This window comes from Acromyrmex echinatior, chromosome 2 (genome assembly GCF_024713525.1).
Source record: "Acromyrmex echinatior isolate Ae372 chromosome 2, ASM2471352v2, whole genome shotgun sequence".
Lineage (NCBI taxonomy): Eukaryota > Metazoa > Arthropoda > Insecta > Hymenoptera > Formicidae > Acromyrmex > Acromyrmex echinatior.
In genome coordinates this window covers 26,569,187-26,595,988 of record NC_141853.1, presented here as the reverse complement: position 1 = coordinate 26,595,988, position 26,802 = coordinate 26,569,187, and the positions used below count along the sequence as shown (strand labels likewise).

The 26,802-nt window shown below is 40.4% G+C and overlaps 1 long non-coding RNA gene and 1 pseudogene across 1 annotated transcript; both read right to left on the bottom strand.

The window, feature by feature from the left end:
* Positions 1-9,371: 9,371 nt before the first annotated feature.
* Positions 9,372-21,164, bottom strand: LOC147910734 (uncharacterized; annotated as a pseudogene).
* A 151-nt stretch (positions 21,165-21,315) lies between these two features.
* Positions 21,316-21,950, bottom strand: LOC147910733 (uncharacterized). The gene is made up of 2 exons (XR_015544082.1): positions 21,860-21,950; positions 21,316-21,791 (listed from the first exon to the last, which is right to left on the bottom strand). It is a non-coding gene; the product is annotated as an uncharacterized LOC147910733 (long non-coding RNA).
* Positions 21,951-26,802: the final 4,852 nt, after the last annotated feature.

Below are 26,802 nucleotides of genomic sequence, written 5' to 3'. Positions count from 1 at the left end.
GATCTACTTTTTGGAGCGGAAGTATGCTCGATCATTCTCCAGGATGGCCTTCGCAAAGGAGGCCCCCAAGCGCCTATCCCTCAAAAGACACTGCTCGGCTGGATCTTATCGGGAGGTTGCGACCAAGTAACCAACTCAACACAGCGCCACTCGCTTCAGTGCACCGCAGATCATGAGCTAGCCGAACTTGTGCACCGCTTCTGGGAGCAGGAACGAGAGGTACCCGCTCCCGTCGCACTCACGCCAAAAGAGCAGCAATGTGAAGACATTTTCGCGCTGCAGCACCAATGCACTGCCGAAGGACGATACATAGTCCGACTACCTTTTGCATCTCCGCCGACGGATGATGACGGATCGCGTTTCCCTCGAGGCGCAGATGCGTTACGACACGATTGCTACGTCGACGATGTCGTAACCGGAGCGCATAACAAAGACGATGCTATCGCTCTCCAAGTCGAGCTCCGCAACCTCTGCATGGCGGGCGGGTTCTCTCTCCGAAAGTGGGCCGCCAACTGCCAGGAGCTTCTTCGCGACATTCCGCCCGAGTACTGCCTCACCAGAGACTCGCGGTCATGGGAACAAGAGAACCACTCAACTCTGGGATTGCGCTGGTATCCAACCAGGGACGAATTCGCCTTTTCAGTTCCTCCTCGCACCGTCGTCGCGTTTACCAAGAGAAGTCTGCTGTCGGAGACCGCTCAACTCTTCGACCCGCTCGGATAGCTGGCTCCAGTAACCATTCAAGTAAAAATTCTAATTCAGTCGGCCTAGCTGCAACAGCTAGATTGGGACGCACCATTGCCGTCAACTATCACTGGAAAGTGGAAGCGGCTCTGGGAAGAACTTCTATTGCTCGAGAAGCTTAGAGTCGGCCGCTGGCTCGGCACCGGCGACACGAGCTCTCACCTTGAATTACACGGCTTCGCAGACGCGTCCGAAAGAGGTTACGCCGCTGTTGTGTACCTTCGCATCACCGCAAACAATCAGACAAAGACTCGATTATTGACAGCCAAAAGCAAGGTCGCGCCGATCAAACTTGTTTCTCTCCCGCGACTCGAACTCTGCGCCGCCGCCTTACTTTCAAGTGTACTCTTGCACTCGCGCTCTGTGCTAAACTTAGCTGCAACGCCAGTGATCTTGTGGTCAGACTCCAAGGTCACGCTCCACTGGATTCGAGGTCACGCCTCTCGCTGGAAAACTTACGTGGCCAACAGAGTATCACGAATCCAGCAGCAACTTCCGGAGGCTCAATGGCGTCCCGGGCAAGGACAACCTGTGCCTCCCGGGGACTGACACCACGCGAGCTCCTCAGCCATCCCTTGTGGTGGACGGGTCCCGCATGGTTATGCGAGAATCCGACGCAATGGCCAAGCATCGATCTGGAGCCCATCAAGGACGTACCGGAGCAACGGGCCACCACACTCGCGGCAGTCATCAAGAGCAACCACGAGCCGGAAGAACTCCTCAGGTTCTCTTCATTACACCAATTGCTGAGAGTGACTTCCTGGTGCTTGCGTCACCGCAGTCGCTCAGTGAGATCTGTGGACAATCAGCTCCACGGGTCAGCGCTTCTCCCAGCCGAACTCGACGCAGCACTCCTTCAATGGATTCGCGTAGTGCAGTCATGGCATTATCAGGAGGAGAGGACAGCTATCGAAAACAAACGCGATCTTGCAAGATCCAGCCATCTGCGAACTCTCAGCCCGTACATGGACGAACACGGAGTTCTGCGAGTCGGAGGACGCCTCAAGCACGCAGCGCTGTCTTTCGACGAGCGACATCCTATCATCGTGCCTCCAAGGTCATGGCTCACTCGCCTGCTGATGGAAGCCTACCATCGCCGTACTCTCCACGGAGGAGTTCAGATGACCCTGGGATTGCTTCGCCTCCGGTTCTGGATTCCACAAGGCCGAGCGGTGATCAAGCGATGGCTGCATCAGTGCGTGACATGCACTCGGTGGAGGGCTGCCACTCCGCAACCGAAAATGGGAAACCTTCCTCCAGGAAGAGTGACTCCTGCACGACCTTTTCTTCACGTGGGCATCGACTACGCCGACCTATCTTCATCAGGACGAGCAAAGAGCGTGGGCACAGCGCTCACAAAGCGTTCATCGCGGTTTTCATTTGTTTTAGCTCCAAGGCCGTTCACCTCGAGGCTGTTTCAGCATACACCACCGACGCGTTTCTGGCTGCTCTCCGTCGCTTCACATCTCGCCGAGGACTTTACGGACATCTATTCCGATTGCGGCACCAATTTTTCGGGCGCCGACCGGCAACTTCGAGAGATGCTCCGAGCCTCCTCGTCAGAAGGACGAAAGATCGGACACGTCGCTACATCAGAGGGGATCCATTGGCATTTTAATCCCCCTTCGGCACCACATTTTGGTGGACTCTGGGAGGCGGCCGTGAAATCTGCCAAGTATTACCTGCGCCGAACCATCGGCGAAACCAGGCTCACCTTCGAGGAAATGAGCACCCTGCTCGCACAAGTGGAGGCATGCCTGAACTCCCGGCCCATGCATGCCCTCTCAGACGACTCCGACGACCTCACGGCTCTGACACTACAGGTCACCTGCTCATCGGGGCACCACTGCTAGCCATTCCCGAGCTTTCCTTGTCGGACAAGAAGGAAAATTTGCTTTCCAGGTGGCAACTTATCCAGCGAGACCACTTCTGGCAGAGATGGTCACGCGAGTACTTACACACTCTGGCTACCAGACCGAAATGGACCAAGGACGCTTTGCCACCACGCATTGGATCGCTATGCATCATTCGTTCCGAGCTCTCACCGCCAAATAAGTGGCCACTGGCACGGATCACGCAGCTACATCCTAGAGACGACGGCGTGGTGCGAGTGGTCACAGTCAAAACAGCCTCATCCGAATTAACTCGTCCTTTGGTCAAATTAGTTTTATTGCCAGAGGATGCTAACGCGTTTATCTCGCACGCTAATGCATCAAATGTAAAGGAGAGCTTGAATTAATCGCGTGTACTTTCGTAAATCATTGCTTCAATGTTATTTGTCATATAACTCTCGTTTACAGTTCAAGCTCTTCCACTGAATCATTGTATTGTATCGCTTGTCTTATGTACGCGTTTACTGTTTTTTTTATTGTAATCTCAATGCGTTCATCGCATCGCAAGTACCTACGCAAGTACATGTGCTCCGACGTGCTGTGTCATACACGTGTCCTCAGGTTGAAAGTCCGGAACAGCAAGTACAACGAAATTATTTATCGCGTAAATCAAATGTTTGCCCTCTTAAAAGAAATTTGCAGCTAGTAATCACTTTCGATCGAACAAGCATCGCCCGAGATAACTTCTATACATATATCGTCACGGAGATGACGAGGCGGGCGGGAATGTTTGAGATCGTTAATTCGGGAAAAGCAAAATTCTTTCAGTCGACCGACAGTAATTGTCATTGAACGCACGCATAAAGTGAGCTCGTGATTTCATCTCGAGCATGATCTTAATCCTCGTTAAAATCATCGATTTGGCATTCTTTGTTCTTTTTAAATCAATTCGGTACACGCAAACAAGCTCCCTCAACGGACAATCGAAAGTTCTAGAACAATTCAATTCGCGCACGCGAGCGCCGCGCTCCGACGAATACGTCACGCGCTGTCACCAATCCCACGTACGGATTTTCTGTCGCGCATGACTGTTATGTTGAACGTCGTTAGAAAAGAATCCAAAGCGCCAATCAATTTTGTACACCTAATGCCACGCAATAATTACGATTGTGGCAAAATTTTATTGGATTTCTCCCAAGAAGAAAGCTCAGGCCGAAAGCAATAAATGCTTCGATCTCGCCGTCCTGCTTCTTAGAGTCCTTAGAGTTTCAGACTTCTTAGAGTTCTTAGAGCCATAGTCTCCGCCGTGCTAACCGCTTAGTGAAAACCGCTATAAAACGAATCTTTTCGAGAAGTGCCGAGAAAATCGCCGAGATTTTCCATCACCGCGATTCCAACTACAATTTGGAAAAGGTGACCGCATTTAATATTCTGTTAATCTAATATTTAATTAATTATATTTTCTGAATTTGTAACTGTGCATATTAAAGAAAATTCTTTTGTTAAATTACAAAGAAACGGAGTTCTCTTTACTGTCGCGTATCATATCAACCTTGTGCCGTTTTCTCACTCGAATCTTTCCGCGCGGTGCATTCCCGCACACATACGCACGCACGTGTCTATTATATATACATATACATATACACATATATATATATATATATATATATATAAGGTTTAAAGATAGTCGAATACGCGTGACCTCCCAACGCGCCAAAGGTACGGCCAACCGAATGCGCGGACCGCGTGGAGTGAGGCTTATCGTCGCGAACCTCTAAACTCGAATGGCGCGACGCGCCTGTTAGATCATTTCCGCTCCTCACGATCCGCGGCAATAGTAGGTCGGCTGGACGCGCGTATTCGGCTATCTTTAAACGTTAATATCTCATTAATTATTGCGAGTATTGCAAAATGGTACATGACTTTTCTACTCAGTTTAGTCTACTCTACCTTTTCTGGGACAAGTGGGGCCGTATATTCACGCCACCCTGTACATACACGCATACACGCACGTACGCACGCACACACGCACGCACGCACGCACCCATGTGTTTTTTTGATCGATTCATTTTTATTTCTCAACATAGTCTCCTTTCAGCTCGATACATTTGATCCAACGATTCTCCAACTTTTTCAAGCTGTCCGAATAGTACAATTTGTCCAACCCTTCAAAATAAGCTTCTGTTTCGGCGATGAGCTCTCTAGTGGTGAATTTCTTTCCTCCGAACCATTTCTTCAGGTTTGGAAACAGGAAATAGCAGGAGTCGCAGAGGGCTGAAAAAATCTGGCAAATATGCTGGATGGGGAAGTAATTCGTAGCGAAATTCGTTGAATTTGGCCATCGATGCCGGGCACATGTGAATCCGTGCATTGTCTTGATGGAAGAGCATTTTCTTCTTCATCAAATGGGGACGTTTTTTCTTTAAAATGTTGTTGAAACGGTCCAATAAAGTAGTAATCGATATGAATTATATCGCGTGCATCCCAAAAAAAATTTTGGCTATCACCTTTCCGGCCGACTTCACGGTCTTCGCCTTCTTCGGAGCTGGTTCACTCGGTGAAGCCCATTGTTTTGACTGTTCCTTCGTCTCGAGTGTGAACAGTAATGAATCGACGCAAATTTATCTGGATTACGTTGAAACATCTCCAAACATTGTTTTGAAATCATCACACGGTCGTGCATATGGTCCACAGTGAGCAAACGCGGCACCCATCTTGCCGGTAGTTTTTTATACCCAATTGTTCGTGCAAAATTAAAATCACTGTGCCATGTGATATGCCTGTGGCCTCAACAAGCTCACGCATTTTCACTCGTCGATCAGTCAAAACAATATCGTGGACTTTATCGATGATTTCTGACGTAGCAGCCTCAACGTTCCGAACGAGGGACGTGTGTACATGTGGATGTATTGGATGGATCCATATATTCGTTCAGTTTTTGAAGGAAAAATGAAACAAGTTTTTTTCATACAAAAAATGAATTTTAATCAATGATATATTCTCCGTTTTTGCACTACTAACAAAAACCGAACAAATATATGGATCCACCCAATATGTACTACGTTTAAATTCATTCACCTAATTGTATACAGACGCAAACGCTGGTGCAGATGTGCTATGAACATTATCCAACTCTTTGATTTTTTTCGGCGTTAAATCTTTTATATGTAGATGTTTGCTCACTGCACGAAACACGTTTTTTTCTATTTTGCAAAAAATACAAAGATTGTTCGCTTTAATCGTTTACAGAAATGAAACCACGCGATGAATTCCGCTCAAAATTTGACAGTAATCAGCTGAAAGATGCTACTTGTCAAAAAGTAATGTGACATGACATGTGAGTGCCCTGTGATAGATTTTCTAAGAACTTATTGACTTGTCCTCGTAAGAGATGGTTATGGGTGCTTTCTAACAAGCGACTCACTTAGTACAACAGTGATTATCTCATCCTTGTATTGACGAACAAGACTGTAATGATGCACCGCGTCATACCGTATCATACTATGTCTCTTGTTGGAAGGCACTCTATAAAATCAAAATTGGTTAAAAGGTTATTATAATATGTGTTTCTTATTGGAAGGCACTATAAAGCCAGAATGGGAAAGGTTAGTATCTTTATGTCATTCGTGAAAATATCACTTTTATTTATCATATAAGTGATATGGTTAAATGTTATAACAATAAATTGTGCTTTGTCTAATTATTCCAATGTCAGAGACGTTCATCGTGGGCTGATCATTCTTATTTTATAAGGAGTATGACTTTGCTCATGCGGTTTTTTTCCGAAATTCGAGGCTTTATTGTAAAAAACTGGTTATACATTTATGATTCAAAGTATTGTCCATCGCTGGCCACTACTTTTTTCCATCTTTCGGGCAGCATACGAATCCCGCGTCGAAAAAACTGGTCATCTTTTGAGGCGATCCACGAATCGATCCAATTTTTTACTTCTTCATAAGACCGAAAGTGATCAGCCAGGTCGTATGCCATTGATCGAAACAAGTGATAGTCAGAGGGAGCAACGTCTGGAGAATACGGTGGGTGGGGTAGGACTTCTCATTTCAACGTTTCCAAGTATGTCTTGACCACTTTCGCAACATGGGGTCGAGCATTGTCATGCTGCAAAATCACTTTATCGTGTCTCTCGTTGTATTGCGGCCGTTTGTCTTTCAATGCTCGGCTCAAACGCATCAATTGCGTTCGATACTGATCGCCTGTGATTGTTTCAGTCGGTTTTAACAGCTCATAATATACTACGCCGAGCTGGTCCCACCAAATACAGAGCATGATCTTGGAGCCGTGAATATTCAGTTTGGCCGTCGACGTGGAAGCATGGCTGGGAATTCCCCATGATTTTCTGCGCTTGGGATTATCGTAATGAACCCATTTTTCGTCCCCAGTCACAATGCGATGCAGAAAGCCCTTCGTCTTTGCCTTTCAAGCAGCTGTTCACAAGCAAACAAACGTCAGCGTTCAACAACATCTCTCGGCTTCAACTCATACGGCACCCAATTTCCTCGCTTCTGAATCATTCCCATGGCTTTGAGACGTTTTGAAGTGGCTGATTGAGTCACTCCTAATGATCGTGCCAATTCTTTTTGATTTTGACAAGAGTCTTAATCAAGTAATGCCTTCAATTCTGCATCTTCGAAAACCTTCTCTCTTCCACCGCTATGCTGGTCTTCGACGTGAAAATCACTGTTCTTGAAGTATTGAAACCACTTATGACACGTTCTTTCACTAATAGCGGCTTCACCATAAATATTTGAAAGCATTCGATGAGCCTCAGCCGCAGATTTCTTCATATTGAAGCAGAAAATTAAAACCTCCCGCAAATGACAAGAATTTGGCTCGTAAACTGACATTTTCAATCGAGAATAACTTTATGATGCAGACACAAATCGACTAATGTTTCTAATGGGATTATGTTGACAGATGCTCAAGTTTATTGTGTGACGTCTATGATCTATTTATTTCGATCACCACTTACCGCTAAAGCCATCTATACGAAAACCGAATGAGCAAAGTCATACACCTAATACTACCAGAGGCGTTAATCGTGGGTTAGCGAGCTATAACAAAATGCCACAGTAAATCGTACTTTGACTAGTTATAGATAAATATATATATAGAGGCGTTTATCATGGGTTGATTCTTTTTAATTTGCTGCCAGAGGCATTTCGATTATGAAATCGGGTGAAATATGATTGCCGAACTAATTTTTAGAATTTTGCGTCCGCAATTGAAGAAATGTGAATGAATGCATTGTCATGATGGAATCAAAAACCGATTGCTTGGCACGATCGAAACAAAAAAATTAATGAACACATCTGTCTAAAATTTTAACAGTAATCCTGAGAAGAATCAAACTTCTAAAATTATAGCAGTTTGATATTTGTGGAATCATTTCTGTATTAGACAAACTTTTCGAACTTATATCCTCGTATAAGTCAACAATATCAATAATAATTCTGTATTAGAGTCTATAAAAACAGCATGTTTCATTGAACATGGATGTGACCTTGGTCTGACCCTGCAAACGCCACCCAAAGTGAATATCAGTAAATAGCTTTTTTAAAACCTTACAACTTTTGTCTGAAGCATTTCTTCCAAAAACGTTACGTAAGGGCCTTAGCACAAGAATAGTAACGTAATTGAGTCGTAGGGCGATATTCATAGTCGAGACTTATTTTCAAGATCACCTCAAGTACAGTCTTAAAATGATATTTCAATTGATAGTCATGAAATAAGTCTGTACTTGAGAAAAATCTCAAGGCATTACTTATCGAAGACGATCTTATTTCATAGCATCTTGAGCAATCACGACATAATTCATAAATGTATCTCATTTGTTATAAGCATGAGCTTGAAATTAGCTTATTAGTTCGCACGCAAAACTTGATGGCGTATCGCTGTTCAAGCGAACGCTCCATCGCGCCGTATTACAAAGTCGAAAAACACACTTCACGCGGAGGCACGTCTTTCCACTCAGACTGCTCGGAGCAAACTGGCGACCGGCTGCCTTGGAAGGGCAGACCCCCCACCACATTTCCCGACCCATTTTACCCCGCTGCGATGGATATTCGCGTCACAATAAAATCATGCGCATTACTTTCATAATGGACTCTGTATATTTGATAATTTTTGTAATTTATTATACAATTAAATTGAAAGGTATAAATTCAAAAGTATATATAATAATTTTATTTTTATAGCTTATTGTAGGAGATGTATTGTAAGTTTCACAATCCACTATTTCTACTGGGTTGGCAAGGAAGTAATTGCGTTTATTAAGGAAGTAATTGTCAAAGTTGTACATACAATATCTTCGTCAATAATGAATGAAATTTAAATTTAAAAAAAGGGTTTTAAAGCTCGAAATCTCTACTTTAAAAGTTTATCACATTTTTTAAGTTTATATGAGTTTGGTAATTTTTACATACCAAAAACTACAAGCTAAAAAAGACGGAAAATTTTCTTCTCACTTTGTGGATTTGTAACGTGCCCGAAACAAATTTGAGAAAATTCTCGACTACCTATCGTGAAGCTTGATACTTTCCTTATAAAATCTTTTTTTTTTAAATATTCTTACGATTTTTGGTTACTGAGTTATCGCGGATTAAATAAAAGGATTATTTTGACTTTAATTGCTCATAACTCCATTAAAAATTGTCGTATCGCAATTTAAAAAAGAGATTCTTAAAGCTGAAACTTTATTCGATCAAGATATATTTATGCAGGGTCCGGCAAAATGATCTCCCACATTTTAATCTTTAATAAAAACGCCATTGTAAATGCTATTTAGATTTTATTTTTATTAACTGAAAATTTATGCTATGCCATTTGTTTTTATTGAGTTTTGAAAATTACAGAGTCCAAGTGGCGACCATTTTTTTCGATACACATTCGAAGCTGATTTCTAAAAGTTTCCATCACTTGAGCAATAATTTGGGGCGATATTCCTGTAATTTCTTGGCGTATTGCTGCTTTCAATTCGTCAATGGTTCGGGGGTGGTGTTGAAAAACCTTCGCTTTCAGATAGCCCCAAAGGAAAAAGTCGCATGGGGCAAGATCGGGTGAACGCGCAGGCCACCCAATGTCTCCACGTAACGAGATTACGCGTCCTGGAAACATTTCCCTTAAATCGTCCATTGTCCTTCTTGCCGTATGAGCCGTAGCTCCATCCTGTTGAAACCACACATCCGAATGTTCAAGTTCTCTAAGTTTTGGTTCCAAAAAATTGCGTAGCATGTCGACATATCGATCGGCAGTTACAGTAACCGTCACGCCTCCCTCTTCAAAAAAATAGGGACCCCAAACGCCAAAAGATCCAACAGCACACCAAACGGTAACAAATGGGCTGTGAAGTGGCCTTTCATGAAGCTGCCGCGGATTCTCTGGTGCCCAGTAGCGAAAATTCTGCTTATTCACACAGCCAGACAGATGGAAATGAGGCTTCGTCACTCGTTATTAAAAGAGCATTTTGTGGGATGTTTTGAAGAATATCGTTGGAGTATGCTCTGCGATTTTCCCAGTCCCGTTCACTAAGTTCTTGCACGATCATCATTTTGTATGGGTGGAACTTCAGATCGGCGTGTAAAATTCTTCTCACAGAACGATCTGACAAACGCAAAGCAGAGGCATGTTTAACAGCTGAATGGCTAGGAGATCGTTCAACTGCTTCTCTTACAGCTGCAACATTTTCAGGTGTCCGAATACTTCTGGGTCTACCAGTTGATTTTCTTTTTAAAGCTGAACCTGTAGCTCTAAATTTGAAACCCACAACAGTATTGTTTTGCGATCTGGAACTGGAGCATGTCTACCAAGCGCGAAGTGAGTACGAAAAGTTCTTTGCGTCGTAATCACAGATTCGTTACTTTTCATAAATGTTTCGATAACGAAGGCACAATGCTAGCCCGTCCAATTCATGACGACAACTGAAATGGCAAGGCGTGAGCTACCAACTAACTATGCTAAGCTCCCCCTCTCTTCAGTGGTTCGGGGACAGTGGCGGTGCAAAATGTGGGAGATCATTTTGCCGGACCCTGTATTAGTTGGTAAGAAAGTACTTTTTACTGATAGATGCCTTAAAAAAAACGCAATTACTTTTTTGCGAACCCAATAGAATTATTTTTCGTGTACCAACTTTTTAATAGCAAGTCATATTAATCGTTATATAAAAATGTCAATTTTCAGAAGAAGCACGTGCTGAAAAACAAATGCTTGTTTAAGGAAGCTGGATATGGTGGTGGAGTCATAGGCATACCTTATATTGATGGAGCAATAGATTATTCGTCTCGTACAGAGTAGATTTCAAGATATTGAAGAAATATATAGAAACAGAAAAGGATACTTTTTCTTAAATATTCAGGTATTTTTGTTAAAATAATTATAGTTCTAATTAAATATATGTTGAAAAGAAAAAAGGCAATTATGTTTTACATATTATACAAATTATATACAAATTATCTATTGCATTTAAAATATACATTAATATACACATACAAGCTCATTTTATTAATATTCTCATTTATTATTATTATTTATTATTTATTATTATATATTTTATTTATGTTTATTTTTATTTATGTTCATATTTGTAGGCTGTTGTTGTCCTTGTAGAATTTTTAGATATAGTTCTTGAATGGTCATGAAGAGAGCATGATAGTCGAATCTTTCAAAACTCAAGGATATATAGACAAAGAGAACTAGACGGAATACTCGTTGGAGATGCTGGATATCCGGCTTTATTTACGCCTATTGCTAATCCTATAACTGATGAAGAAATAAGATTTTATGAAGATTTTATAGCTATAATAATATACTATTTGAAATAAATTGTTGTTATAATATGAAAAAGAAATTAAAGATTGAAATTCAAAAAAGTTTTCTATAGTGCGTACATATTTTTGTATAATTAACAATAACATTCTGTTTAATTTATTCATTTATTTCATTAAGTTTTACATTTTCTTACCTTATTATAATTACATATAATATCATTATTAAATATTGATAATAATTACTAAAATAATATGGCATGATTCTCATTAATAATTAAAAAAATTTATTACAGTTACAATATGATTCAACAATATGATATTATTACAATATGATAGTAGGACAAGAAGAATCATCGAGAGAACTTTTGGCATATAGAAAAAAAACTGTATATATATATATACACACACATGTGTGTTTTAATAATTTGAATCGTAGCAACAGTAAATAGTATTAAATGCAAAATTTGATTTTTACTTATTTAAACTTTAATGTTGTTAATAACTTTAAACAAATTTGTAAGAAAATTATAATTTTATAAACAATATGAAATAAAAATAAATAATATGAGTATTACTTCACACACAATATTTTCTTTAATCGCGGATTGAGATTTAACAATTTTCAGTTTTATTAATTTCTAATTCCAGTTTATGTATATTTTTTAAATGTTCTAATTGTTGATAATTCATCATTTTTAAATGATTTTTTTAAATTTTTGCCATTTTTTTCATGTTCCAATTTAAAATTTGTTAATTGTTCTTCTTTATTCATTACTCGTTTTATGCGTTCTATTTGAAATTTCTCTTCGACATCTGATAATTCAAATGTTTCTTTTTTTTTTCTTGAAACCTTTTTAGTGCAAATACTCTCTTCACTGTTTGATATCTTAATATCTGTTACTATATCTGCATTATATAAAATTGTATCTTTTGGATCTATCTCTATAACAGCAAATGAATCTGTAAAATAAAAAAATATTAAAGCTTTGTTAATTACAAATATTCAGATAAAAAGTCTTTAAAACTTTTAATACGTAGCTATTATATAAGATAAAGCCACCAAAATTTTATTACTTTTGATTTTGTAATTCTAAATATCTAAATATTCATGTATAAAGTGCTTTAGGAATGTAAATATTTAAGCATTGCTCATTAAAAAAAGAAGCCTTAATCGTTATTTTATTCTTGATTTTTGTCTTATTTTATCATTTAGAATCATTCCTTAAATTTTCTTTTATTTGTTGCCGAATATTCTGTAGAGATGACGGGCAAGAATGAATCATTATCCACAAATGTATACTCGTATAAGTAATAATTTCCAAAACAGCAAAATTTGTATTGCTTTCTATGTTTACAATATTCTCATCGTTTTCTTCTAATACTTCCACATTCGCGATAGATAAAACTTCAAATGCAAGATCACGTTTTTCTGAAATTTAAAAATATTAAAATTAATATAAGAATTTAATAATTAAGCTTATATTTCTACAAATATCAGAATTACTTTAAAAAATATCTTCAAACATATTATTAATTTCTGTTTCTATCATATTAAATGTGAATGAAATTGTACAATTTTCATAAGCGTAGGTGCTATATTAACAATGTCAGGGTCGATATTTGCTTCCGCTTCTTGAGGTCCCAGTCGCTAGACATGACTGTCTTTCCTTTATTATTGCTTCTCTTTGGGTTTGCTTTAAGTTTGATCATAGTTTTTTTTAACTACTGAACAGTCTTCTATTATGAATATTTTATATAAAATTATATTATATCCAATTATATTATTAGGTGTTGGAATTAATTCGTAGCGTTTTACAAGTGATGGGAAGTACTTTCATTAATGTATTTTTTAATGCTCATGTGAAATAAATAACATTCTTTCATTAAAAAACGCTACGAATTAATTCCAACACCTAATATATCAAATTCAATAATCTTAGTACTAATATTTATGATTGTTTGAAATCGTTAATTCGTAAAAAAGTAATAATTCTTTCGTTCGATTAACAGTAATTGTTGTTAGACGCATACATGAAATGAGTTTATAAATTCATTTCTAGCATGATCTTAATTCTCGCTAAAGCCAATTTGTCGTTTTTTTTTTCATTTCAAATTAATTCGTTACACACACACAGACAACGGCAACGGACCATCGAAGGTTCGAGAACAATTTAATCATGCGAGCGCAGCGCTCCGACGAACACGTCACGCACAGCCACCAATCCCACGCGCGGATTTTCTTTCACGCATGACTGTTACGTCGAACATTAAAAAAGAATCCGAGGCGCCAATCAATTTTATACAACAAATGCCACGCAAAATTTACAATTGTGGCAAAATTCTATTGGATTTTATAAAGAAGAGAGTCCAGGCCACGAAAGCAATATATGCACCGATCGTCGCCGATCTCGCCCTCTTAGTGCTCAGAGTCTCGCTATTATATCGTGTCGAAAACCGCCGTGAAAAACCGCCAAGTAAAACCACCGAGAAAATCTTCGCGATTTTCTATTACTTCTATTACTAAGATAATTCGAAAAAGGTGATTGTATCGAATATTCTGCGATAATTATTTATGTGTACTGAATTTGTGGTTGTAAAATTTGAAGTAAAATCTTTAATCAAATTACAAAGAAACGGAGTTCTCTTCACTGTCGTGCGTTATATCAGCCGTGTGCCGTCCTCTCACTTTAATCTTTACACGCGGTGCAATTCTGCACATTTCTGGTCCTTCGAGCCGGATTCTCGCCGGCAACCGCAGTGTCGGGTGCGTCGCGTTCAGTTTGCTAGTGCTGAAAAGGAAGAGTGAGTGATGAGTGAGGATCTGCAAACTTTGCTGATGGCTCAGAGCGATATTCACGGTCGCATGGCTCGGTCAGTATCGAATCTGAAAAAACTCGGCGCAACGAGCATTACGCTGCACGCTGCTGAGACTCACATCATTCTTCTAGATCGATTGTGGGCAAAATTTGAGGCTCAGCATGAGCTCATCCGAGCTCACCTCAAAGAGGCATTCGACGAGAGCGAGTACAGCTCGACCGGATTTGCTGACTTAGCCGAAATAACGTACGTCGAACAACGAAGCCTCCTCAACGACTATCAGAGATTCAAGGCGAAGGAACCGAGTTCAGTCTCCAAATTAGAAGGTGGTAATGAGCCTTCCGGAAGAACGTCTCTGCTTCGCCTAAAGATTCGTTCCTTCTCTGGCACATTCGAAGATTGGCCTACATTCCGAAACATCTTTCAATCTATTGTCGGAGACAATTCATCAATCTCAGCATTTGAGAAATTTCATTATCTGAAATCTTGTCTGGAGGGTCCTGTTGAGAAACTGATTCGACCTTTAGCAGTGACCGGAGACAATTATCCACGCGCATGGGCTCTGCTGAGCAAGCATTACGAAAATAAGAGAGAGTTATCGCGCTCCAATTTCTCCACGTTTACCGCTGTGGCTAAAATGAAGAGTGACACCGCGGAGGAGTTCAACCGCAGGAGTTCTACCACGCCGTAACCAGTGTAGTCAACAGCCAGGAGAGCATCGACAGGCCTATCGGCTCGCATGGCTTCGATCTGCTTAACCACCTTGTCATCGAGTTCTTCGATTCAAAAATTCGCCTGGAATGGGAGTCTCAAGCGCCTCGAATGACGTGCCAACTCATGAGGCGCTGATGGACTTCATAATCAAAAGGGCACTTACACTCAACGCCGCCAAGCCAAAATCTCTCAAGGTCTCTGAGGACCCGCCGCGATCTGCAAAGTCGCATCAAGAGACACACACCGAATCTCCACAGTGCGTCCTATGTAAAGGCAAGCACCACGTGATGGTATGCGAAGGATTCAAGAAAAAATCCGCTGTTGATCGCAAGGCCGTCGCCGAAACTCATAGACTGTGCTTCAACTACCTCGGCTCTCATACACTCGCGAAGTGCCAATCTACGAGGACATGTATAACGTGCAAGTCTCGCCACTCAATGTTGCACGACGTGTACATTTCATCAAAACCCCAAGAGGTCAGCTCACTGTCGGCGATGCGCTGCGACAACGACCACAAGGCTATTTTGCTCGCAACTGTGCGAATTTCCATCGCTGATCGTCACGGCAATCGGTATACCACACGCGTGCTCATCGACCAAGGTTCGGAAGTTTCCTTGATTTCGGAGGCACTGGTCCAGCGCCTGCGTCTGCCACGCTCTCGATCCGCAGTCGAAATCCTCGACATCAGCGGCAAAAGTTCCGGGCCTAGCAGAGGAAAGGTGACACTCAACGTAGCCTCCGTTCTCACGGAGACCAACTTTACCGCCAGAGCTTTCATTCTGCCATGTCTGTCGCTTTACCAAGGCGCCAACGCAAAGATCACGGAGTGGCCACACTTGAAGGGGCTCCAACTAGCTGATCCGGACTATGCAGCAAACGATTCCATTGAGTTACTGTTTGGAGCGGAAGTATGCTCAATCATCCTCCAAAATGGTCTTCGCGAAGGAGGCCTCCAAGCGCCTATCGCTCAGAAAACTTTGTTTGGCTGGATCCTGTCAGGAGGCTGCGACCAGATAACCAATTCGACGGAGCACCACTCGCTTCAGTGCACCGCAGATCATGAGCTAGCCGAGCTCGTGCACCGCTTTTGGGAGCAGGAGAGAGAGAGACGCCCGCTCCTGCCGCGCTCATGCCAAAGGAACAGCAATGCGAAGATATTTTTGCACTACAGCATCAACGTACTGCCGAAGGACGATACGTGGTACGACTATCTCTCTGCCTACGACGTTAGTTGAAATTCGAAAACCTGCAGAACGACTCTTGATCGCCATGGAGCGACGCTGTGAGTGAGACTCACGATTCGGAGACCTCTACCGCGCCTTCCTAAAAGAATACGAGGACTCAGATCACATGAAATTGGCACGAGAACCTTCGAATTGCAGTGAGGATCGATGCTACCTTCCTCATCACGGCGTGCTCCGAAAATCCAGCACCACTACCAAATTCAAGGTCGTCTTCAACGGATCGCATACAAGGTCCGGTGAGTCACTCAATATTCATCTTCTGGTCTGTGCCAACATGTTGCCACCCCTCGCGAACGTACTTCTGCAGTGACGGTGGCATCGTTACGCGCTAGTAACTGACATCGAGAAGATGTATCGCCAAATTCTCGTTCATCCAGAAGTATCAATGCATTCTCTGGCGACACAACGTTAATGAGCCGATACGCGAGTATACTCTGAAGACAGTCACTTACGGTTTCGCGTGCACGCCATTTCTCGCCATCCGCGCTCTTCGTCAACTCGCCGATGACGAAGAAGCTCATTACCCGCGAGGCGCAGATGCGTTACGACATGACTGTTACGTCGACGACGTCATAACCGGCGCACATTGCAAAGCCGTCGCAATCGCTCTACAAAGCGAGCTCTGCAACCTCTGCATGGCGGGCGGATTTTCTCTGCGAAAATGGACCGCTAACTGCCATGAACTTCTCCGCGATACTCCGCCCGAGCACTGCCTCACCAGAGACTCGCTATCGTGGGAACAAGAGAACCACTCAACTCTGGGATTGCGCTGGTATCCGACCAGTGACAAATTCGTTTTCTCTGTTCCTCCTCGCACCGTCGTCACTTTCATCAAGAGAAGCTGGAGGAGACTGCCCGACTCTTCGACCCGCTCGGATGGCTGGCTCCAGCAACAATTCAGGCGAAAATCTTAATCCAGTCTGCCTGGCTGCAGCAGTTAGACTGGGACGCACCGTTGCCGTCAACCATCACTGTGAAATGGAAGCGGTTCTGGGAGGAACTTCCACTTCTTGAGAAGCTCAGAGTCGGCCGCTGGCACCGGCGACACGAGCTCTCAGCTCAAGCTACACGGCTTTGCAGACGCGTCCGAGAGAGGTTACGCCGTTGTGGTATATCTCCGCATCACCTCAAACAATCAAATAAAGACTCGCTTACTAATGGACAAAAGCAAGGTCGCGCCGATTAAACTTGTATCTCTCCCGCGACTCTGCGCCGCCGCCTTACTTTCAAGTATGCTCGTGCACACGCGCTCTGTATTAAAATTAACTGCAACACCAGTAACCTTGTGGTCAGACTCCAAGGTCACGCTCCATTGGATTCAGGGTCACGTCTCTCGCTGGAAAACGTATATGGTCAATAGAGTATCTCGGATCCAGCAGCAACTTCCTGAGGCTCAATGGCGCCATGTCCCAGGCAAGGAGAACCCCGCCGACTGTGCCTCCCGAGGACTGACACCTCGCGAGCTCCTCGGTCATCCCTTGTGGTGGACGGGTCCTGCATGGTTATGCGGGAATCCGACAGAATGGCCAAGCGGAGACAAGGAACCCATCAAGGACATTCCGGAACGGGCCACTACGCTCATCGCAGTCATCAGGAACAATCACGAGCCTGAAGAGTTCCTCAGGTTCTCAACATTGCATCGATTCCTGAGAGTAACTTCCTGGTGCTTATGTTGGCGCCGTCGCCACCGCTCAGTCAGATCTGCGGACAAGAAGCACCACTGTTCAGCACTTCTCCCTGCTGAACTCGACACAGCACTCCTGCAATGGATTCGCATAGTGCAGTTGTCGCATTATCCGGAGAAAATGACTGCAATCACGAATAAACGCTGTCTTCCAAGACTCAGTCATCTGCGAGCCCTCAGCCCGTACACGGAATCCTGCGAGTCGGAGGACGCCTCAAACACGTAGCGCTGTCCTTCGACGAGCATCCTCTCATCGTGCCTGGTTCACGCGTCCAAGGTCATGGCTCACGCGTTTGCTGGTAGAAGCCTACCATCGTCGTACTCTTCACGGAGGGGTTCAGTTGACCCTAGGGATGCTTCGACTCCGGTTCTGGATCCCACAAGGCCGAGCTGTGGTCAAGCGATGGCTGCATCAGTGCGTGACGTGCATTCGGTGGAGGGCTGTCACTCCGCAACCTCAAATGAAACCTTCCTCCAGGAAGAGTGACTCCTGCACGGCCATTTCTTCGAGTGGGCATCGACTACGCCGAGCCCATTTTTATCAGAACGAGCAAAGGGCGTGGTCACAGCGCTCACAAAGCCTTCATTGCTATTTTTGTCTGTTTTAGCTCCAAAGCAGTTCACCTTGAGGCTGTTTCAGATTATACCACCGACGCTTTCCTGGCTGCCCTCCGCCGCTTCACATCTCGCCGAGGGCTTTGCACGGACATCTATTCCCACTACGGCACCAATTTTTCGGACGCCGACAGACAACTACGAGAGATACTCCGAGCTTCCTTCTCAGAAGGACGACAAATCGCACACGTCGCTACATCAGAAGGAATCCGGTGGCACTTTAACTTCCCTTCGGCACCACACTTTGGTGATCTCTGGGAAGCGACCGTGAAATCAGCCAAGTACCACCTGCGCAGAACCATCAGCGAAACCAGACTCACCTTCGAGGAGATGAGCACCCTGCTTGCACAAGTAGAGGCATGCATGAATTCCCGGCCCATGCATGCCCTCTCAGATGACTCCGACGACCTCACGGCTCTGACATCGGGTCACTTGCTCATTGGGGCACCACTGCTGGCCATCCCCGAGCCATCATTGTCTGACGAAAGAGAAAATTTAATCTCTAAGTGGCAACTTATCCAGCGGATGCAAGACCACTTTTGGCAGAGATGGTCACGTGAGTACTTGCATACTCTGGCTACCAGACCGAAATGGACCAAGGAAGCCTTGTCACCACGCATCGGATCGCTGTATATCATCCGTTCCGAAATCTCATCGCCTAACAAATGGTCATTGGCACGGATCACGCAGCTACATCCTGGAGACGACGGCGTGGTGCGAGTGGTCACACTCAAAACGACCTCATCAGAATTGATTCGTCCTCTAATCAAATTAGTATTATTGCCAGAGGATGCCAATGCGTTCACCTCGCACGATAATGCGCCGAACGAAAAGAGGAGCATGAATCAATCGCTTGCATGTCCGTGAATTGTGGTTTTAATTTTATTCTGTTATATAACTCTCGTTCACGGTTCAAGGTAACTCTCTTCCACGGATGCACTTATCGTACTGTGCCGCGTGTTTCCTGTAAGCGTTCACTATCAATTCTGTAATCTCGATTCGTTTGTCGCGTCGCAAGTACTTAGTACGTGTGCACCAACGTGTTGTGCCGTGCACATGAACTCAAGTTGAAAGTTCGGGACAGCAGGTACAACGAAATTATCAACCGCGTAAATCAAATGTTCGCATTCTCAAAATTTGCAGTTATTAATCACTTTCGATCAAACAAGCAACGCCCGAGATCACTTCTATGCGCATATCGTCACGGAGATGACGAGGCGGGCGGAAATATTTGAGATCGTTAATTCGTAAAAGTAATAATTCTTTCGATGGTCCGTTGCTGTTGTCTGTGTGTGTGTAACGAATTAATTTGAAATGAAAAAAAACGACAAATTGGCTTTAGCGAGAATTAAGATCATGCTAGAAATGAATTTATAAACTCATTTCATGCATGCGTCTAACAACAATTACTTAATCGAACGAAAGAATTATTACTTTTTTACGAATTAACGATGTCAAACAATGATAGTTACTTACATCTTGAGAAATTAACGTTGATTGATTGTGTTTGCAAATCTCCTTCCATACCATCTTTTTCTTTTAATGTTGCACCGTCACTTTTTTAAAATTCGATTACGCGTTTATAATCATTTAGTATCTGTAGAAATACTTTTCGTTCCATTAATGTGTAGTATTTGTTCTTACTGCTAAATGCTTTTTCGTTACACGACATTCTGTGTAAATAAATTGTATTATTTTTAAAGTAATAATCTTAAATAACCTTCAAATTGTTAGGTAAATCAAATCTTTTTTCCTTACTTCATTAAATAAAAATATTATTTACTTTATTTTAAGATTTCCGCAAGTAATTTGTTACTGCTCGTTATATGTGTAACTAGAGGGAATAATCACGATTAATAAAATGTACAAAATGGTACATAACACTTGTAAAACTCCTCAAATGCAATATTCCTATTGGAGAATCCAACAGAAATATGACGGAAATAGCCGAATAATAAATAAGTTTAACCTTAAGAATATCTTCGCCAAGATGATCTTAACTCAAATAAGAATTCTTCAAGGAAGAACTTCTTCTCGAAGATCGTCTTTTTTCGTGACTATGGAATATATATTACGATTTTAAGATGATCTTAATTGAAGATAGTCTTGACTGAGACAGTCTTAAGCGCTGCTTTGAGCTTCGACTATGAATACCACCCGTAGAACGTGAATTATAGTATATAATAGATCAACGCAACTATATTTTGACATATTATGTGTATGCCGATACAAGTACAATTCATATTCCTTCACGATTAGTTATCTGTGTGTTCAGCTCATAAATCCGGGGTCTTTTTGAACACCCTATAATATACAGTGCGACAAATATGTTCCCGGACAGGGCCTGAAAATCATAATTGAAATAACAAATATGCATATTTTTTGGTTTTATTATTCAAAATATTGTCCTCTGGCTTCAATACACTTGTTACAGTGATTCAATAGTGATTCAAATGCATGTTTTTGAGTGGTATAAGCGTTTTTTGGAAGGCAGAGAGACCCTTGAAGATGACAAAAAATCAGGACGGCTAATTTTGATTCGAACACTCGAAATGATCGAAAAAGTACGTGATTTTGTTGCAAACGATCGCAATGCATCACTAAAAATGATGGAGGAGGTTTTAAATATCAGTAGAGAAACGATTCGAACCATATTACATGAAGATTTGGGTAAAACGAAGGTTTGTGCGAAGTTTGTTCCATACACATTAAGAAGCGATCAAAAATCAGCGAGAATCAATTATTCCAGAGATATCGTTGCAGCCGCAGAAAGTAATCCAAACTTCCTATTCTAACTCAATTTGCGGAATTGCCTCTAGTGCCTGTGTAGAAGCTGATTGGATGGTCGGAATGTCATCAAAAAAGCATCCTTTCAATTTCAATTTCAATTTTGGGAATAATGAGAAGTCGCAGGGGGCCAAATCAGGTGAATACGGTGGATGGTTTAACACACAGAGACACGATTTCGAGCCAAACATTGACGGACAATCAATGAAGTGTGACTCGGTGCATTATCATGCAACAAAGACCAATTTTTTGGATCACGATATTCGGGGCGAATACGATGAATTCTGCCCATCAATCGCTTTAAAACTTCGAGATAATATGCACCAGTAATTGTTTGGCCAGTTGGAACAAACTCTTTGTGGATAATACCTTTGCATCAAAGAATGTGATGAGCATTGTCTTGATTTTTGATAGAACTTTTCGTACTTTTTTTGCTTGTGGTGAATTTTTTGACTTCCATTCCGCACTTTGACGCTTAGTTTCTGGATCATATTGAAAGCACCATGTTTCATCACCCGTAACAATTGATTTTAGCAAGTTTGGATTATTTTCTGCGGCTGCAACGATGTCTCTGGAATAATTGATTCTCGCTGATTTTTGATCGCTTCTTAATGTGTATGGAACAAACTTCGCACAAACCTTCGTTTTACCCAAATCTTCATGTAATATGGTTCGAATCGTTTCTCTACTGATATTTAAAGCCTCCTCCATCATTTTTAGTGATGCATTGCGATCGTTTGCAACAAAATCACGTACTTTTTCGATCATTTCGGGTGTTCGAATCAAAATTGGCCGTCCTGATTTTTTGTCATCTTCAAGGGTCTCTCTGCCTTCCAAAAAACGCTTATGCCACTCAAAAACAGCTGTACCTAGACATTGACTGCCAACTTGTTGCATCGATCGGAATGTTTCTGATGCACTTTTACCAAGTTTTGCGTTAAATTTAATCACTGCTCTTTGTTCCATATTAAAATTTCTACCTCGACCAAAATCTTGTTTAACATGAACTATCATATCTTCGTTATATGTCAACCAAAATGAATGAAACTTTGATAGATGATAGCAAAATGTTCAACCTTTAAAATGCATGTTTGAACGCACAGATGTCGCCACTGGTTGCTGAGATGTGGTTCGTGTCCGGAAACATATTTGTCGCACTGTGTATATGTTATACATATATATGTGCTATACATATACATAACATTACATGGTCAATAATCATATGCATAATTTTCATACGAAAATTACGATGCTCTACGTTTATGAAATAAGTACATCATATTCAAAGTGTTTTAGTAAATGATGGCTAATTAATACATCAGTACGTTAGTAATGAAAATCCATAATTTATGACATTTACGTTATGTATATTAGATTTTCGGTACTGGTAGTACGTAGCAGTATACGTAATAGTATTTTTCTCTACGTCCAAGGCCTATTTTATCTCTTTTTTCTACGTTTAATAAAAAGAGATATGTTTTTTTAGGTCAAATGTACAGATATTAGTAATATGTACATGCTTTTATATTTTCAATATCAGAATATACAAGTAACATAAATCAAAGCTAATGAGAGTCAAACGCAGATAATCAGATATAATATGTTAAAAAAAATAATCAAATTACGAATCCTCTGATAAATGATCTTTTTTACTTTGTACATGTAAACTCACTTTGGAGTCCTCTTCAGCAATATAGATATATTACGAAAAGCTCACAAATACAAAAAAGATTGTCACTCGCAAATTGCCAGAGATAAAGTGATGTAAAATTTTAGTAGATAGAGAGAGTGCTAGAAGCTTTGATACATAATTGATCACAAAATTACATTTATACAAATCTATCTACTAAAATTTTACATCACTTCATCTTTGGCAATTTGTGAGTAACACAATCTTTTTGGATATGTAAGTTTTTCGTTATATATCTATATTGCCTGAATAGCTTTGATTTATATTAGTTATACGTATATTTTATAAATTTAAAGTTTCCTATATAATAATTGTTTTTTTCAATATTAGACTATTGCATGTGTATGTATTATGATGTGTGAATATACACAAATCAAAACTAGAAGTAATTTATACTGAAGTATTCATGCAGATTCCTATGTTTATTTATACAAAACATTGGAATTAAATTTTATGTGTACACATTATATTATATATATATACACACAATTTTAATATTGCATATTTAAACATAGGGAATGCATAAATAGCTTAACATTAATAACTTCTATCTGTAATGTGTGTTTATTCACACATTATAATATACATATATGCAATATTACATAATATTGCCTATATGTGCATTATATTTAAGTACACACCACTAATATTTTAATATGAGTAACTTGTATATCTTTTTATTAAATGTAGCAAAAAATAGAGTAGCTACGTATATTATATACATAATATATCTACGTATCGCTAATACATGTTACATCTTGACCTAAAATGACATTGGTCATAGGAAAAAGTATACTGTATATCGATATAGACGAGTACTGAAAATATGTAATATATGTATAATATAATATATATTTTCAGTATTGACAGTGTATATTGACTCAAGGCCGTAATAGCATTTGTCCTTTCGTACAATGTCATTTTATTGCCATGTATTATTGTCAATATATGGCACGTGTTGCATATACATGTATATATTAGATGTATAACTTTGCTTCCGCTGTTTTCCTATAGATGACTTTAACGGTAAGTAGTGGTCGAAATAAATAGATCATAGACATACAATAAACTTGGGCATCTGTCAACATAACCCCATAGAAACATTAGTCGATTCGTGTCTGTATCATAAAGTTATTCTCGATTGAAAATGTCAGTTTACGAGCCAAATTCTCATCATTTGCGGGAGGTTTTAATTTTCTGCTTCAATATGAAGAAGTTCTGCAGCTGAGGCTCATCGAATGCTCTCAAATACTTATGATGAGGCCGCTATTAGTGAAAGAACGTGTCGTGAGTGGTTTTAACGCTTCAAGAATGGTGATTTTGACGTCGAAGACCGGCACAGCGGTGGAAGAGAGAAGGTTTTCGAAGATGCAGAATTGGAGGGATTACTTGATCAAGATTTGTGTCAAAATCAAAAAGAATTGGCACGATCATTGGGACTCAACCAGCTATTTCAAAACGCCTCAAAGCCATGGGAATAATTCAGAAGCGAGGAAATTGGAAATTATCATACGAGTTGAAGCCGAGAGATGTTGAACGGCGTTTGTTTGCTTGTGAACAGCTGCTTGAAAGGCAAAGACGGAAGGGATTTCTGCATCGCATTGTGACTGGGGACGAAAAATGGGTTCATTACGATAACCCCAAGCGCAAAAAATCATGGGGAGTTCCTGATCATGCTTCCACGTCGACGACCAAACCGAATATTCACGGCTCCAAGGTCATGCTCTGTATTTGGTGGGACCAGCTCGGCATAGTGTATTATGAGTTGTTAAAATCGACTGAAACAATCACAGGCGATCGGTATCGAACGCAATTGATGCATTTGGGCCGAGCATTGAAAGACAAACGGCCGCAATACAACGAGAGACACGATAAAGTGATTTTGCAGCATGACAATGCTCGACCCCATGTTGCGAAAGTGGTCAAGACATACTTGGAAACGTTGAAATGGGAAGTACTCTCACCGCCGTATTCTCCAGACATTGCTCCCTTTGACTATCACTTGTTTCGATCAATGGCACACAGCCTGACCAGCATTTCCGGTCTTATGAAGAAGTAAAAAATTGGATCGATTCGTGGATCGCCTCAAAAGATAATCAGTTTTTTCGACGCGGGATTCGTACGCTCGAAAGATGGGAGAAAGTAGTGGCCAGCGATGGACAATACTTTGAACCATAAATGTATAACCAGTTTTTTACAATAAAGCCTCGAATTTCGGAAAAAAACGGCGGAAGCAAAGTTATACACTTAACATGTAGTTACTTCATTTGTTGCTATGCTATCAAAAAGAGAGATAAAAGTTATCTGCTCAAATATAGAGATATTACTGATCTGGAGACACGATAGTGTCTTGGCGCTAAGACAAGTCCAATGTCATAATATATTTATATGTGTAATATGTCAAATTGTACATGTATTATAATATGTCAGTAAACACACATTAAAAATTACTCGTGCTGGGATATTCATGCAGATATTTTCTATGTCCATTTTTATGCAATACTAGAATTTTATATTATAATATATAATGTGTATAATGATATATATAAAATTTAATTCTAACGTTGTATATAAAAAGACATTCATGAATACGAATTATTATTACATTTTATGTGTATTATTATACAATATAATATATGTGTACACATACAATGACACAAAATATTATTCTATTATTGCATATAGACATTAGTGAATTAACGATATATGCAATATTAAAATTATATTTTGAGTATATTATTATGTATTTGTACATTATAATACATATAAAATATAATTACAATTTGTAATTATATTTGTAATTATATTTTATTCACTAATAATGTTTTTTATGTTACAACAATGTTTTAGAATTAGAATTATAAATGTTATGTTTGTACGATGTGAATATACACATATTATACAATGTATGTACATAAAATTCTAATTTAGGTATAAATAAATAATATCTGAATGATTATTTCAACATGAGCAACTTTTATCTGTTTATATAATACGTGCGTATGTGTGTATGTGTGTGTATGTGTTCACATAATATAATATATATATAATTTTCTATATTAGATATATGAATTGACATGCTAGTAATATTGGGTCATCTAAAAAGTATCCGCGGTACTTTGTCACTAGATATATGACCATCAACACACATCTAGTGACAAAAAACCGCGGATACTTTTTAGATGACCCAATATATTATCCTAACCTAAAATGGATGTAAGAAAAAAGTGCTATGGCTTCGTATCGATAACTATTAGTTAAAAATCTGTACTTTATGTATATTACAGATGTTTAGTACTGGTGGTATATATTGGAACGCGGCCTGCATTGCATGTGTACATACAACTGTATTTCTAAGGCCCGATTCTACAAATATAAGATTAACTTCAATCCTGGTTTATTTTTGTCTCAATTCTAAAATTGGAAAATTTTCCAAAATAAATCTTACATTTATTGGATCGAACCTAATACACGTTTTCGTCCCTAAGCTTAGATGGTTATATAGGAAACGGAATAAAAATGTCGATAATTAATCGATTGAATTTCCTGCATGATAATATTAACTCAGAAGGCATAAGTATCTTATACAAACCTCTAATATTGACTTTGATTAAGTTCTGCCGTCGCTCCAGCATCTCCTTAATGAAAACGAACTTAATTAAATTTTGGAAAGCTCTCGAGATAAGCTACAAGAATATGTAATGAAAAAGAGAAGGAGTTCCATTTAAAAAATTCATCTTGACCTTGACCTGACCTTGACAACGCCATCCTAGGTTAAATAACTACTATCATTGAATGCCTTTTTTTAAGTTTTGTAAGAAACATTTTTTTCTAAAATGCAAAATCGTTTACGAGATATTTGGGTGTATCCAGACTTTTGACCCATTCTTAT